The following is a 13212-nucleotide window of genomic DNA, read 5'->3' as shown; positions in this document are numbered from 1 at the left end:
AGGAACTTTCTTGTGTATTTTTCTTGGATTCAGCATTTATTTAAAAGGTGTTGTGTTACTGATTGTCCTTCAGGATGATTTAGTGTGCATATATGTGCATGATTTTATATTCAAAGACATGATTTCTTACTGTAAATGGCAATAAGTAAAATGCAACAATAATTAAGACAGTTTTCCTAACTTTGGGGACATAATAAAATAAAGAATATAATATAATAAAACAAAGAAAATGTTACCACAGAGCTGAGACGTTACTGCTGCATAAAATACTGTAATTGAAGTATCTTTAAAATGTATCATAGAATCGTATTTTGCTTTTAATGGGCTTTTTTTCCTGAATCCTAATTTACCATGCCCACCCTCAGTGTTTTTTCTCAACAAGTATCCAAAGTGAAGCAATTCATACCGCATTCCTCTTAAATAAAGTTGGGAATGCCGTGGTTAAAAGCCAGATCTTAACCCCTTGAACTTTGTTGTTTTCCTTAAAAATCTTCCTAAGTAGCTCAAAAGTTCTAAAAACATTTTTATGTGGTAGAGATCAGCAATGTCTTATACATAAAGTGAACTCTGGTTTCAAGGCTTCAAATAATTTGACATTTGTTATGTATTTTCATAGACTGTATATAAGAAGTGAACATAGTCACTGTGATGTCATCCATTGGTTTGTGGACATTTTGAGGCCTTGAGTTTGGCATTTTGGCTGTAGCCTTCTTGTTTTTTTGCAACCAGGAGTGACACGAGAGGGTGGAGCTACAACAGAAGGACGAACAAGACATTTTTAGGTGACCAAAAAGTTACAAAAAACTCTGATGAATTGAAAACATACTGTGAAAGGGTTAAAGTTGTAAGATTAAAAAAAACGGAAAACTCCCAGACAGGACAACACCGTGGTAGGGACCTGTCAATCACAAGGTAGCCATGCCCTAAAGCATCCCCTGCTTTATGGTCTATTTGACTCTAAATGGGACCATAATTTACTAAATGAACATCATGCTGTATTGAAGAAGACTTGAAACTAGTGATTGAGACCATAAACTCATGTTTACAATGTTTACTGAGGTAATAAATCAAGTGAGAAGTAGGATCATTTTCTCATAGACTTCTATATAAACAGACTTCTTTCTGCAACCAGAGGAGTCGCCCCCTGCTGGCTATTAGAAAGAATGCAAGTTTAAGGCACTTCCACATTGGCTTCACTTTTCAGAACCAGAGGTTGCCACCTGTACATTCCCCTTTATCCATGCATCATTGCAGCTCATTTTAATATCAACTGTTCATTTCATAACTTTCATCCAGTATCGGTGCTATTTTAATTTATTTTTAAAAAAGCTGAAGAGAGTGTCCACAGCTTTGGAGATTGTTTTGCTGCTTGTAACAGTGATCTGAATATCTAAGAATTTTGCTTCTCTAAGAAAAGTAAAGAAAGACAAAGTGATTCAACATGGCTCCACTTGGTCTGCTGTTAATCCAAATGTGCCGCCCTCTGGGAACATATGAGCTGAGGAAGCTGAGGAGCTAAAGTCTTTATCAGATAGTTTCATGAAAGATAATAAACAGCCAGGCCCTGAACCATACCAGCTAAATGTGTCCTGCATGTAGTCACTGATAGGTGCGTAATTATTTATTGACTCAGTTCAGTCTCTCCTCTGCACCTAGTGGGTTTTGACAAGCTCTGCGCTCCTCTGTATTTGTGATTTCAGCGGGTCCTTGGCCTCGGGATCACGGTGATGGAAGAGATCTCTCGCCATATCAGGTGATCTGGCCAAACAAGCTTCTGTGTCTCAGCACACAGCTCAACAGTTCCCACCACTGTTCAGTGGATCTTTATCAAATACGGCCTGTCAGTCAGGCAACTAAATTTGCTGAGAGGTCAGGAAGTTTCAAATACAAAAAGATTCCTTAAAGGAGCAGTGTGTAGCATTTTGGGGGGATCTATTAGCAGAAATGGAATATAATATTCATACTATGTTTTCATTAGTCTATAATCACCTGAAACTAAGAATCGTTGTGTTTTCGTTAGCTTAGAATGAGCCCTTCATGTCTACCTAGGGAGCGGGGGTCCTCTTCACGGAGTCTGCCATGTTGCTCCGCCATGTTTCTACAGTAGCCCAGAACGGACAAACCAAACACTGGCTCTAGTGAGAGACTTTCACGTTTTTACCTTACCTGAAGGTCACCGTAGTTCTCCGACACGCTTGTGAAACTGCGGTAACGTGAGCTGCAGAGTGTTAAACCGTGGTACCGCCAGCCGCCGTCTGACTTCCATAGCTCCTAAAGTAGTGTTATTATGGTAAGGAAGGCCTCTGAGCACCTAGCGCTTCACATTACCGCAGTCTTAGAAAGGGAGGAGTGAGTGGAGGGGTACTCAGTTGGTTGCAATCTGCAACCACACCACTAGATAGCACCAAATCCTACACACTGTACCTTTAAAAACAGAGAAGCTTTTGGTTTGGTAGAAACACCTTTTTAATGTACAATACATACTTGAGATCTATTCAATAAAGCAGACATGGGAATGTACTGTAATCCCCAGCATGGCCAGATTAACCTGCTAGGGATCCCTTGGGCAAAAATTATCTGCTGGGTCCCCGTTACCCATTGATCATCCCACTCTATGTGCACCATGTAGCTTCCAGGCATCGTACCTTGCCCCATGTTTGTTGCTTGGCAACTTCTTTTGGGCCTTTAGACCTAAAGGTCCAAACCAAATATTTGATCTTGTTTTGGTTTCATATTGCAATTTTGCGAGAGCGCTAAAGAACCATACACGACATACCTACAACTTGTCGTCATCACCTATGTGAGCTGCGTCTCCCTATACTTGCCAATGGTTTGTTTGTAGACGGGCTCTACTGCACTCTCTCATCCTCTCGGAAAATAAATGGAAAATGTTGGAGTTTTTTCCAGCTTTCTCTTTATAAAGTCGTTGGATCAATTGTCAATCAAACATTTGGTCTCCTCCTCTCCCCGTGTATTACCGCTGCTCATTTTGTTTGGCTGCATTGTTTTTCTTTTTACCCGGGTCGGACGATACCCTGCCAGAACTTCCTGCAACTAGTCCGAACCATCCAAAGAAATGTTTTCACATTAGAAACGAACAAAACCATGGTTCAATTTGATCCGGACAAAGACCACCTCTTTACTTCAAAACGAGGTTTGGCTGTTTGGTCCGGATAGTGATCAGGGGGAGGTTTCACACCTGTAATTTTGGTTATTAATAAATGAAACACCAATGTTTCTTACTGGAGAAATTATGACCGAGTTAATTAAGTGCACGCAAACAGACTGATTGTTCATGTTAGCCGTCAGCAGTGACTTGACGTAGGTGTCCCATCAACATCATTTTCAGACTACACAGAAGCTGCATTAGTGGTTGCTTGGAGCATACATCATTTGTCTTGTCGATCCAAGAAAAATTAAAGGATATAGGAGTTGTTATTCCTGTAAATTGACTTACTACATAGCTGTGCCGACCTACATAACATTTGAAGTACTGAACAAATCGGAGATGTGGGCTGAAATTCAGAGGTTCTGAACCAGGCTAATACAGGGACCTTCTTCGAGACAGGACCTCATGATCAAAGCAAGACCCAAATCATGTCAGTTGATATTGTACTTTACTGACATATATTCCCAAACATAATTTCAATTAATGAAATTACCACAAACTAGTTGACACACATTGAACCTGGGGCTTTTGGAGCCCATGGGGGTTTCTGGCCACAGGGCAGTTTCCCACAGTTGGTAATCAATATCAATGTCACTTGAGCAAATGAGCTGTGTCAAAAAGGCACAGTCAAATGAAGGCACATGTAGCTCCACAATAATGTCTAGTCATCTGTATTAGATCATCACTCGTCAAATCTGGTCAATGAGCTCACAGCGTTTGCCCTGAGCTGTATTTTCCTCCTGAACAAGAAGAAAAGATTATTATCTGATAGTCCAATCTGATGATAATCACTTGGAAGAGGAGGCATTGTGTCAAATAAAACACAGCTGTGTTCTCATCCTGGCTCAGGTTTCATATTTATCTCTATTTATACTATATTGAGATATGCACTGGCCTCTAAACAACTTCTGCATTGTGGTTTCTGGTTTGTTTCTCAGGGGACTTGAGGCTGTATGACGCACTGAAGGAATTTAGGTTACGTTCACTTGGCAGAGAAACGGTTGTGGAGCGGGAAACTATAGTCGGAGTGACAGTTGATTTTATAATAAATTGCCTTTCATATCCAGTGTTAAAGGTTTTGCTGGATTGCTAAATTTCTTTTCCCTCTTGGCTAAAAAAGGATGGAGTTAAAGATGAAGATACAGAACATATTTTTGTGTTTCCTGTGTGTTACCTCACTATACATTTGTGTTTAGCTAAACTGAAAGTTTTAACATTGACGAATGTAAAATCAAATTAAACCTAATTGCAGCAGTCTGATCCTGGTTTGTTATGTTTGGTGCCAGAGGTACAGTGGGTTGTTCGACTTTTACCTAACTAACAGTAAACCTTGTAAATGTGACGCAGATTTTCAGCATGAGATTTTCATTACACATTACACCTGTTGTAAGTAAAGCTATAACAAGAGCGTCTGGGAACTCTTCTGAAGTTCTCTTACATGAAAGATGGTATAGATTATAGACTGTACCTAGACTGGAAAATGAAACCAGCTTTCTGTCTTCAAAAGCCATTTTAATTGTGCATATTTTCTTATGTATTTTGCTTTTTCAAGTTTAAAAAAATGCATGTATATTTTATGCAACTCCCATTCCTCAGTATGATCACATTGCCTACCATCAAAGCCTTCGTACCTTTCTAGTGTTTACTTTGATTATGTAAAGGAGGCTGGGTATTGAACCTCAATATGTTTTTGGTACGAACCAAAATATGTCAGTAGCACCAGGTATCGCAAAATGTTAAAGCTAGCATCAAATGTCTAGACAGATTCATAATCTTGTTCACTTTTACTTTGATCAGATTCGTCCTTATTTAAATAAATAAATAAGCAAATTTTAGGCTTTAATTACACACAGTCCTTTTATGACTTTGTACTTAGACAGTTTTGAACATGTTTGCTCATAAACTAAAATATTTGGCAAATGAAATGAATGTCGCTAGATGAAAAGTTAAAAGAGTACTGCACTGATTTAGCGTTGCACTTATAAAACATTGTCAGACTCCCATAAGACAGTTTTTAAAAAGGATCAAAATTGATGCAGCAGAACCTGAGATAACATCTTTTTTTATTCTACACATTCTTATTCCTCATCAAAACCTGGCGCCTACATCTCCCACAATGCAACTTTCATTCAGGGGATCAGCAGTTAATAGAGTGCTGCAGGAATGAGTACCAATACCCAGATATGAGTTAGCATTTTAGCACTTCCTGTTCCCTCATCTGGAAGTCAATGGGTTCTTTGAATGCGTTTTTAGTTAGATAACTGAAATAGGGTCTGTGGTTGACACAAGCTGAAGAGATTCTAACGTTTTGTTCTACGACATAAAATACGTCAGTAAATATCCCACTCGTGATTTTTGAAGCTTTTACTTGTCTTAAAAAAGGCGGTTGCTAACAAGTGTCTAAATGAGACTACTAAATGTCATCACGCCAACTCGTCTTCATTTACAGCCTCGTTGTGTATACTCGCGCTCATGCGACCGTGGTGTAGTTTGTTTATAGCCTAACGTTAGCTTTTTGCTTCTGGTGATTGCATTCACACTTCAAAAATCATAGAAGTGGTGATCATTTATGAGGATTATCTTGCTGAACAAAACCTGTGAGCATCATTTGTTTGACACAGAGCTTATTTTCAGCAATAATCCAAAACCCAATGGAAAAATCCCATTGGCTTTTTGTTAAGGGGACCAGGGTGATGCTAACTTCTGGGTCGGCATACAAAAATGCGTCATCCCTGCAGCACTCTATGTAGCCTCGAGCTGTTTGCCTCAAGCAGAGATAAGGAGCTAGTACTGAGGTCACTTCTTTCCGACTCCACAGCAAACTTTTAGTCTTCAAGGATTTTAGTAATTTCATATTTGTGATTATAAAAAAACTTATTGAGTTTGGAATTTAACTAACTTTGACACAAGCAATGAATTGTTGAACTTTTAGGGATTAAATCGAAACTTTAATGAAATCATCCACTTTTTTATTAAACGACCAACACAGTTACAGTTCTGTTTCTTATCAGTGTAGAGTAGCCTAAGTGGTTGCAGGAGAATTATATTTGCACTGAATTCAGATCCGTTTTTAGTTTAGAGGAGAGCCAGATTCTGTTTACAGTCTGTCAGCAGGTTTGTGGCAAGCACATAAATCATCGTCTTCCGTATCATAAATTACCGCTGGGCCCTTTGACTCCAGACAATCAACATATGTGCAGAGTCTTGATATTTTTCCATAAATCTGTAAGTTCATGTAAGCTGTGTTGCTGAAGGATTGTGTAAACATTGTCACACCGAGAGCACGCTTTATGCTTCATTTGTGAGTTGGAAACAATCCAAATGTTTTCTATTTTCTCTCTCTTCCACCTTCTTTTCCCCCCGAAAACAAAAAGGGGCACGTTTGACAGCAGATGAAAGAAATGTTAACAATCATGATTTATTAATAATGAGGACCAATTTTGTAATTTATTTATAATACAGACATTTTCCCCACAATCCTCACAAAAGAATTAATCACAGAACGGGAATGAGTAAACTGCGCTGACCACAGTTTACCTCTGTTTTTATCAGAACCATGTGGAGCGTCCTTTCTCTCTTCTTTTCAGATGTTTGACAAGTGTGTGCGATGATATATGCCAGAGTGTGTTGCTGTGGCTCGTCCTGATAGGAATTAACACAGACATGATGTGGGATAGCTGAGCAGAGCTGGGAACAAGGATTTGAAGAGTAGAAACTGGCCTGTTGCTGCTAGATTTCTTCCAGACTCTTATCGACTTTAGCTCTTTTTTTATGTTCCACCAACTGTTGAGTTTCATTCCAAAACAACATGTAGTACGGCGGTAACAACATGTATCGGCTTTAGGAAAACAAATCTTCCATACCTCTTAAATATATCAAACCCAGTTAGTATAAACTGCAACATTAAGTACATTTACACTACTACTACACTACTACACTACATTGATTTGACAACTATAGTTACTAGTTACTTTTTTAGATACAAAACAATGACCTTTTAAAATATGATGCCGTGTTGTAGATTAAACCAATCAATATAAAGTTAAAATTAGCCAAACTGTCATCTGCTACAATTTTAAATGCATCAGTAATAATAATCCAAAAATATATTGACGATAAACGTAATATTTAAAAATACACATATGATAATATGTAAATAAGCCAGCGCTTCTTGAATCAGGATTTTGTACATTCTGCTTAGATACTCTCTATCCACCTCCCTACACTCGTATTTTGAGTGTAATTCATTTACCAATAAAGAGACAAAATGCAAAATAAACAAAAGTTAAATATGAAAATTGTCTCACAGCATTTTTTGTTGTTTTTTTCAAATTTTCTATAGATAATGCTGTATCGTTATTGTGAATTGTTTTGGACACGATTATCCTTCATAGTGAAAATCTGGTACAGTTGTACGTTTTCTTTTCACACCTGTTTCTGCTAATAATCCTGTACCTGAATACAATTCAAGATTTTAACTTGTAATTGAGTACCTTGATATTGTAGTAATACATTTACTTAAATGAAAGACCCTCCTCCTCCACCAGTTAAGTATATTCCTTTTTAATTCATTGTTATTCTCTTGATCCTCAATCCGTCCAAATGTAATAGCAGACAGACACTTTTTAAAATACGGTGTAATTTTAGAATGAAACAGCTCAGAATTGTTCAGATTAAATCCTAAATACAGTGGAAACCTCTTATAGTGACCATGTCTCTCTGGGTCAAATTGATTATTTCTCATGCAGATTACCATCTATTTGACATTTGTTTATTTCTTACATAAATATAAAGAAATTAAATGGACAGCTTCACTATTTACTGAAGTTTTGATCTCTAGCAGCCATGACTGTTTCTCGTTGTTTGAGTAGACTACACAAGGGCAGCCTGAGGAACACCAAGTTTCTCTGCTGCATCTCGTTGTCTCTTTTGTTATAGGCTTTGAGGAGACTACAACTTTCATTGAGAGAAAATGACTTTCTTTTTCCTGTCATGATTTCAATGTGCAACCAGCACCAGCCTCGGGTAGCCCGCTGGAAGCAGGCGGGTTACTGTGAGGCAAAGTATCACAGGAGTACCGTAGTTTAAAAATCTTTGTTTCCATATGTTGTCATGTATGAAAAGACCCAAAATGAACACTGTAAGCAGACTGCTTGATTACTATAAGCAAATTATTTAACAGTATTTGTATAGGAGTGATTCTGTCCCAAGCGTCACTGTGACTGTGATCACTCTAAGCAGTTTCCACTGTATGTTCTTTCACAGTTTTCATCTTGAACCCAACAAACAGTGGGTTTAACAATAATCCAGGTTCTCTGTTACAAAAGTGTAGAAAATGTCCAGAAAGATAAGAAACCATGGCAATATCCGTCTGGCAGTTGGTCCACCACTTTGGTCCAGACTGAAATATCTATATCTAATAGATACTGGATGGATTGGTACAGATATATCTGGGGCCACATGAGGTTGGCATTTGTGGTTTTGAGTGAAATGTCACAACAACTATTGTAAGTTTTATTTTGTCCAATACTTTGGTTTATGACCAAATACCTGCATGACTAAAATATGCAAAAATATGTCTGTACACAGCTTACACTGGACACATGTGGTTAGTTGTTTATGTCTAGCACTACAATGTTAGCAAAGGTAGTTGCATGCGACAAACAAACAGCAAACCGTGCTTGCGTCAAATGAAAGCCTACAGGTGGTTTGATACTTGGCAGCTCAATAAGCTTGAATAACACTCTCTCTCTCACACACACACTCACACATACACACACACTCACACACAGTCAGGCCTGGAGCCCCTTGAACAAGACCGGTGGGGAGACGGGAAACTTTGTTGGTGGAGGGCAGGAGAAGGGAGGGTCAAACGGGCTTTGGATGTATGAAGGAGCCTTAAGCATTACATTTGGGTCCAATCAAATCGGTGATGTTTTTTTGGCCACACTATATAAAACAGATGGACCAAAAAGGGGGGAGGAGTACAATTCTTTTGTATAAAAGCAGTTCGGAGTGAAGAAGTAACATCCTTTTTTTCTTTTTAAGGCGTTTGATCTTTGCTTGGCAGCTTTCTATGTTGTCTATTTGTTCATACTTAAAGTGTTGTTTTGTAGTTTTCTTTCTTAACAGTAGTTTGTCTCTAGTATTCTCATTTCTATTTTGTCTGTAGCTTGTGTGGCCCTCTGTTAACATATCTCAACCTTTGACCTGCTTGTAATATGAGGCCTAATAGATTTTAGAGTGTGAATGTCACCTTAAAAGAGTGTTTTTGGACATGCAAAGTTGTCTCTCACCCTCAAGAGACCTCTGACCCCCTCAGGAAAGCCACAGGAGTGTGTACGGAAGGGTGGGGGTTGTTTTAGCCACAAGGGTGAAAACAGGGCAGGTGCTCCCTATACTGGGGCCTCCGCTCCCAGTATAAGGGGCCTGGTTCTCCTGTGATGGATGGGTCTGGCTTAGATGCCAGGCCCCTTTGGGGCAGAGTCCACAGCAGGGGAGGCACCATCTGGGAACAGAATGTCAAGGCTGGCCCGAGGGTGGAGATTTATGCCCCAACCTCAGGTTCAAACGGCTGCGTCTGACACAACGTAGACGAGGTGGCAATGACAGCTTTCCTCCCTTCTAGTCCAAAAGGAGTCCATCCATTTTTGTCTGCGGGGACGTCAGGAGGATGGAGGGGATCAAACAACTTTAGGGTCAAGTTTTTCCAACCTAACCGTCTTCCTTCTTTTCCGTCCCTCAATGTGCGTCATGTAGAACGACTTTAAACAGTACAGGTAGCAGATGACGCAGGCACAATCTCACAGTCAATCTCTCTGGTGGTGCGAGCCAAGTGTTTGCCTTGCGCAACAACAGAGAGCTGATGTACAGTGCAAAAATAAACAGATTTTTTCAAACAGCATGCATAGATTAAGGACAGACAGACTGAAACAAACACACCAGAACCTTTTTTTCTCCTAGTTTTCCTCAGCCCCCCTGAAGAAGCAACAACATGTTTTTTTCAAACCACTCTACCATCCTCCACACACACTCATATACACAATCCAGCCACAACGACCATATGGAATAAACACAGGTGGAGGGTAGCATGAGTTCATCCACTGACCAGTGAAATCTCCATCGGTTGGCTCAGGCTAACAAGAATCAGAGGCCCCGGCAGGTTTTTGATGGGCCTATTAGTGCCTCAGCTGAACAGGGAGGTGGGAAGGGGAGAGGTATTAAACAATTAGGGCCACAGACACAGATGTGGGAGACAGAAGGAAAAGCTTGGTGTGTGTGTGTGTGTGTGTGTGTGTGTGGGTATGTTGGGGGTTCCCAGGCCGATGAAAGTGGTCGTGCAGGACTACGCACAGTGTCCCATGTGGAGCTCATTTTATCCCTTCACTTTGACGATAATCTGCAGAGTGCAGAAGCACAAAGCATGCGAGCATTTCAACTATTTAGTGTACTGGCGGATACAAGGATTGTGACTCAGTCTGTGTTTCATAATGTACTTATATACAGTGCAAAAAACATAAAAAGACAGATGTACTGTAGCTGAACAGAGTATAGAAGCAGGCAGCGTCCAACAGCAATCAGTTTGTACAGTTCTTGGCAGTGCAAAAATATGTTGTGGAGGAGTAACTTCAGCTCCACAAGTTGACCAACTTCACTAGAAGATACAAATTTCCAAAAACAATAAATCTCCCATTCCCATGTATCTTCAACTTCAGTTTCTTTGAACTACAGGACTTTTAACTTCTGGCTTACCTTTTATTTCCTGTGGTATTTGTACATCAGTTTGGTTTTCTAAATCATTTCATGTCTGTATAATTTGCGATATCAAGATCATTAATATGGCATCAAACAACTATTTGCTAAGTAAAGATATAGAGGAGTAATGTCTACCTGAGCAGAGAAGGAAATCGCTGTCCCTCTGTGTGTGTTGTAATCCGAGCTTTTTTGTGCTTTGTGTACATAGCCGAGCCGGCCACGTGAGCTTTTAGTGCGCTCATACAGCGGTTACAGCTGATAACGTTTAGTGTTGTTTGCACCTCAAGCTGCAAGCCGCTGACTCAGCTGTTGCCATGTTGAGAGCCGTGTGGAGGCAATAGATGTGCTCTGAATTTCGCATTGAGCAACTTTAAAGTCAGGCTGCAGCCGAACAGTGAATCACCTTTGTTATCGGAGAGTCAGTAGTTTCATTTTTTTTTGCTAGCAAGTACATTATGGTGCCATGTAGCCTACATAATACAAACTACAGGAGTGGGACAGATCAAAACTTAAAGGAATAGTTCAACATTTTGGAAAATAATTCACTTTCTTGCAGAGAGCTGGATGACAAGATTGATATCATTCTCATGCCTGTGTGTTAAAGTACCGAGCTAGAGCCTAAAGGCAATTAGCCTAGCTTTGCATAATACTGTAGACAGGAAGCAGCAGGAAATAGCTACCGTGCCTACCCACACCTCTAAAACTCACAAATTAACACACTGTAGCTATTTTATTTGTTTAATTTGTACACAAACAGTAATTTGTGGTTTTACGGGGAGTTACATGTTGTAACTATTAGTGGCGGGCAGAAGTGAGAAACAGAAGTGCTGGGTGGGCGAACAAACTGTTATTCATCAGAAATAGCTATAACAGCTTTACAGCTCCAGAAGCATACTTTGGACAGAGCAAAGGTAGCCATTTCCCCAGATTCAAGTCTTTATGCTAAGCTAAGCTAACCACCTCCTGACTTCTTAACCTGACTAGCTTCATAGTTGATGCACAAATGCACAAGAGTGGTATCAATTTCCTCTTCTATCTCTTGGAAAGAATGCAAAAGAGCATATTTACCAAAATGTGCTAATTATTCTGCAAACTGTGTTCTAAACATCAGAGAGCTGGACTCACTGATATCTCTGGAGTCTGCTGCTATGAAGCATTCATCTGCAGGCTTGCAAACATGACTGGACAATATGTAGTTCATGAAGGTCATATTCAAGATTTCTAAAACACAAACACATTTGAGCTTGCATATAATATTAAAGGGACTATTTGTAAGATTCAGAAATGCTGCTTAACAGCGACACCTGTGGCCTTGAAATCAACGAAAGTCAGCGTCGAGCTCGCGCTTGCTCGCTCTACATAGACATGAACGAGCATCGCTCAAAACAGTGAGGCGACAGACGTCAGCTAAAACCACAATATCACTCTATATTTCAGCTGCTTGGCAGTAATGTTAGCTGACCAGACGAAGGTCTTTCCATGAATCAATGCTGATCCTAGTGTTGGCTTTTCCTGCTCAGTGCAGGCTTCAACAGCGGGGCTCCTCAACGAGTTACGTTATCGCCTCCCGACCGCAGCCGGCAGCCGAAGACACCGGCACCCGGTCGGTAACGAGACGATAACGTAACTCGTTGAGGAGCCCCATCACTTCACAAGACACGGAAAACCTCTGTTGGTCTGGAGGAGCTGCAGCAGTTATTTCTGCACAAACGTCCACTCTACATTCACTAGATATTCTCAGAGCTAAACTAACTCTTCTGCAGTGTGTAGTGAGCGCGCGTTCACGTCTAGAGGTGGAGCGAGACAGCGAGGACGCGCGCGCTGTCTGAGTGAAGGAGAGCAGGCAGCGGAGACGAGGCTCCGGCCACACGCGAGCGCGCATATGCGAACGCGCATGTGTGCCGACCCGCTACATTTATAAGCTTAAAAAGTTACAAACAGTCCCTTTAAGCCTTATTATGTCAGTTGTGTTGCAAATTTTGTCTGAATTTTGAAGCAAATGTCACCAAGGCTTAACCTTAAAAAGAACAATGACTTTATTATTCTTCATTATATGCATTATACATGCACTCCACCAGCCCTAAAATCATTTTAATCTGGTAATCTGGAGTAACATTGAATGCCATCTTGATTTGATCAAAATACAATGAGGCTTTTGGTTTTAATACTTCTTATAAACAATGGGATATTTGATGCTCCTTTGGCAGAGCAACAGTGACAAAAGTGTTTCTTCCAAAAATACGGCAAACAAAGCGGTTTCATCATCTTGACACTGAGCAAGTTTGTCA

The sequence above is a fragment of the Sebastes umbrosus genome, chromosome 3, assembly GCF_015220745.1.
Source record: "Sebastes umbrosus isolate fSebUmb1 chromosome 3, fSebUmb1.pri, whole genome shotgun sequence".
NCBI lineage: Eukaryota > Metazoa > Chordata > Actinopteri > Perciformes > Sebastidae > Sebastes > Sebastes umbrosus.
This window is presented reverse-complemented; position numbering follows the sequence as displayed.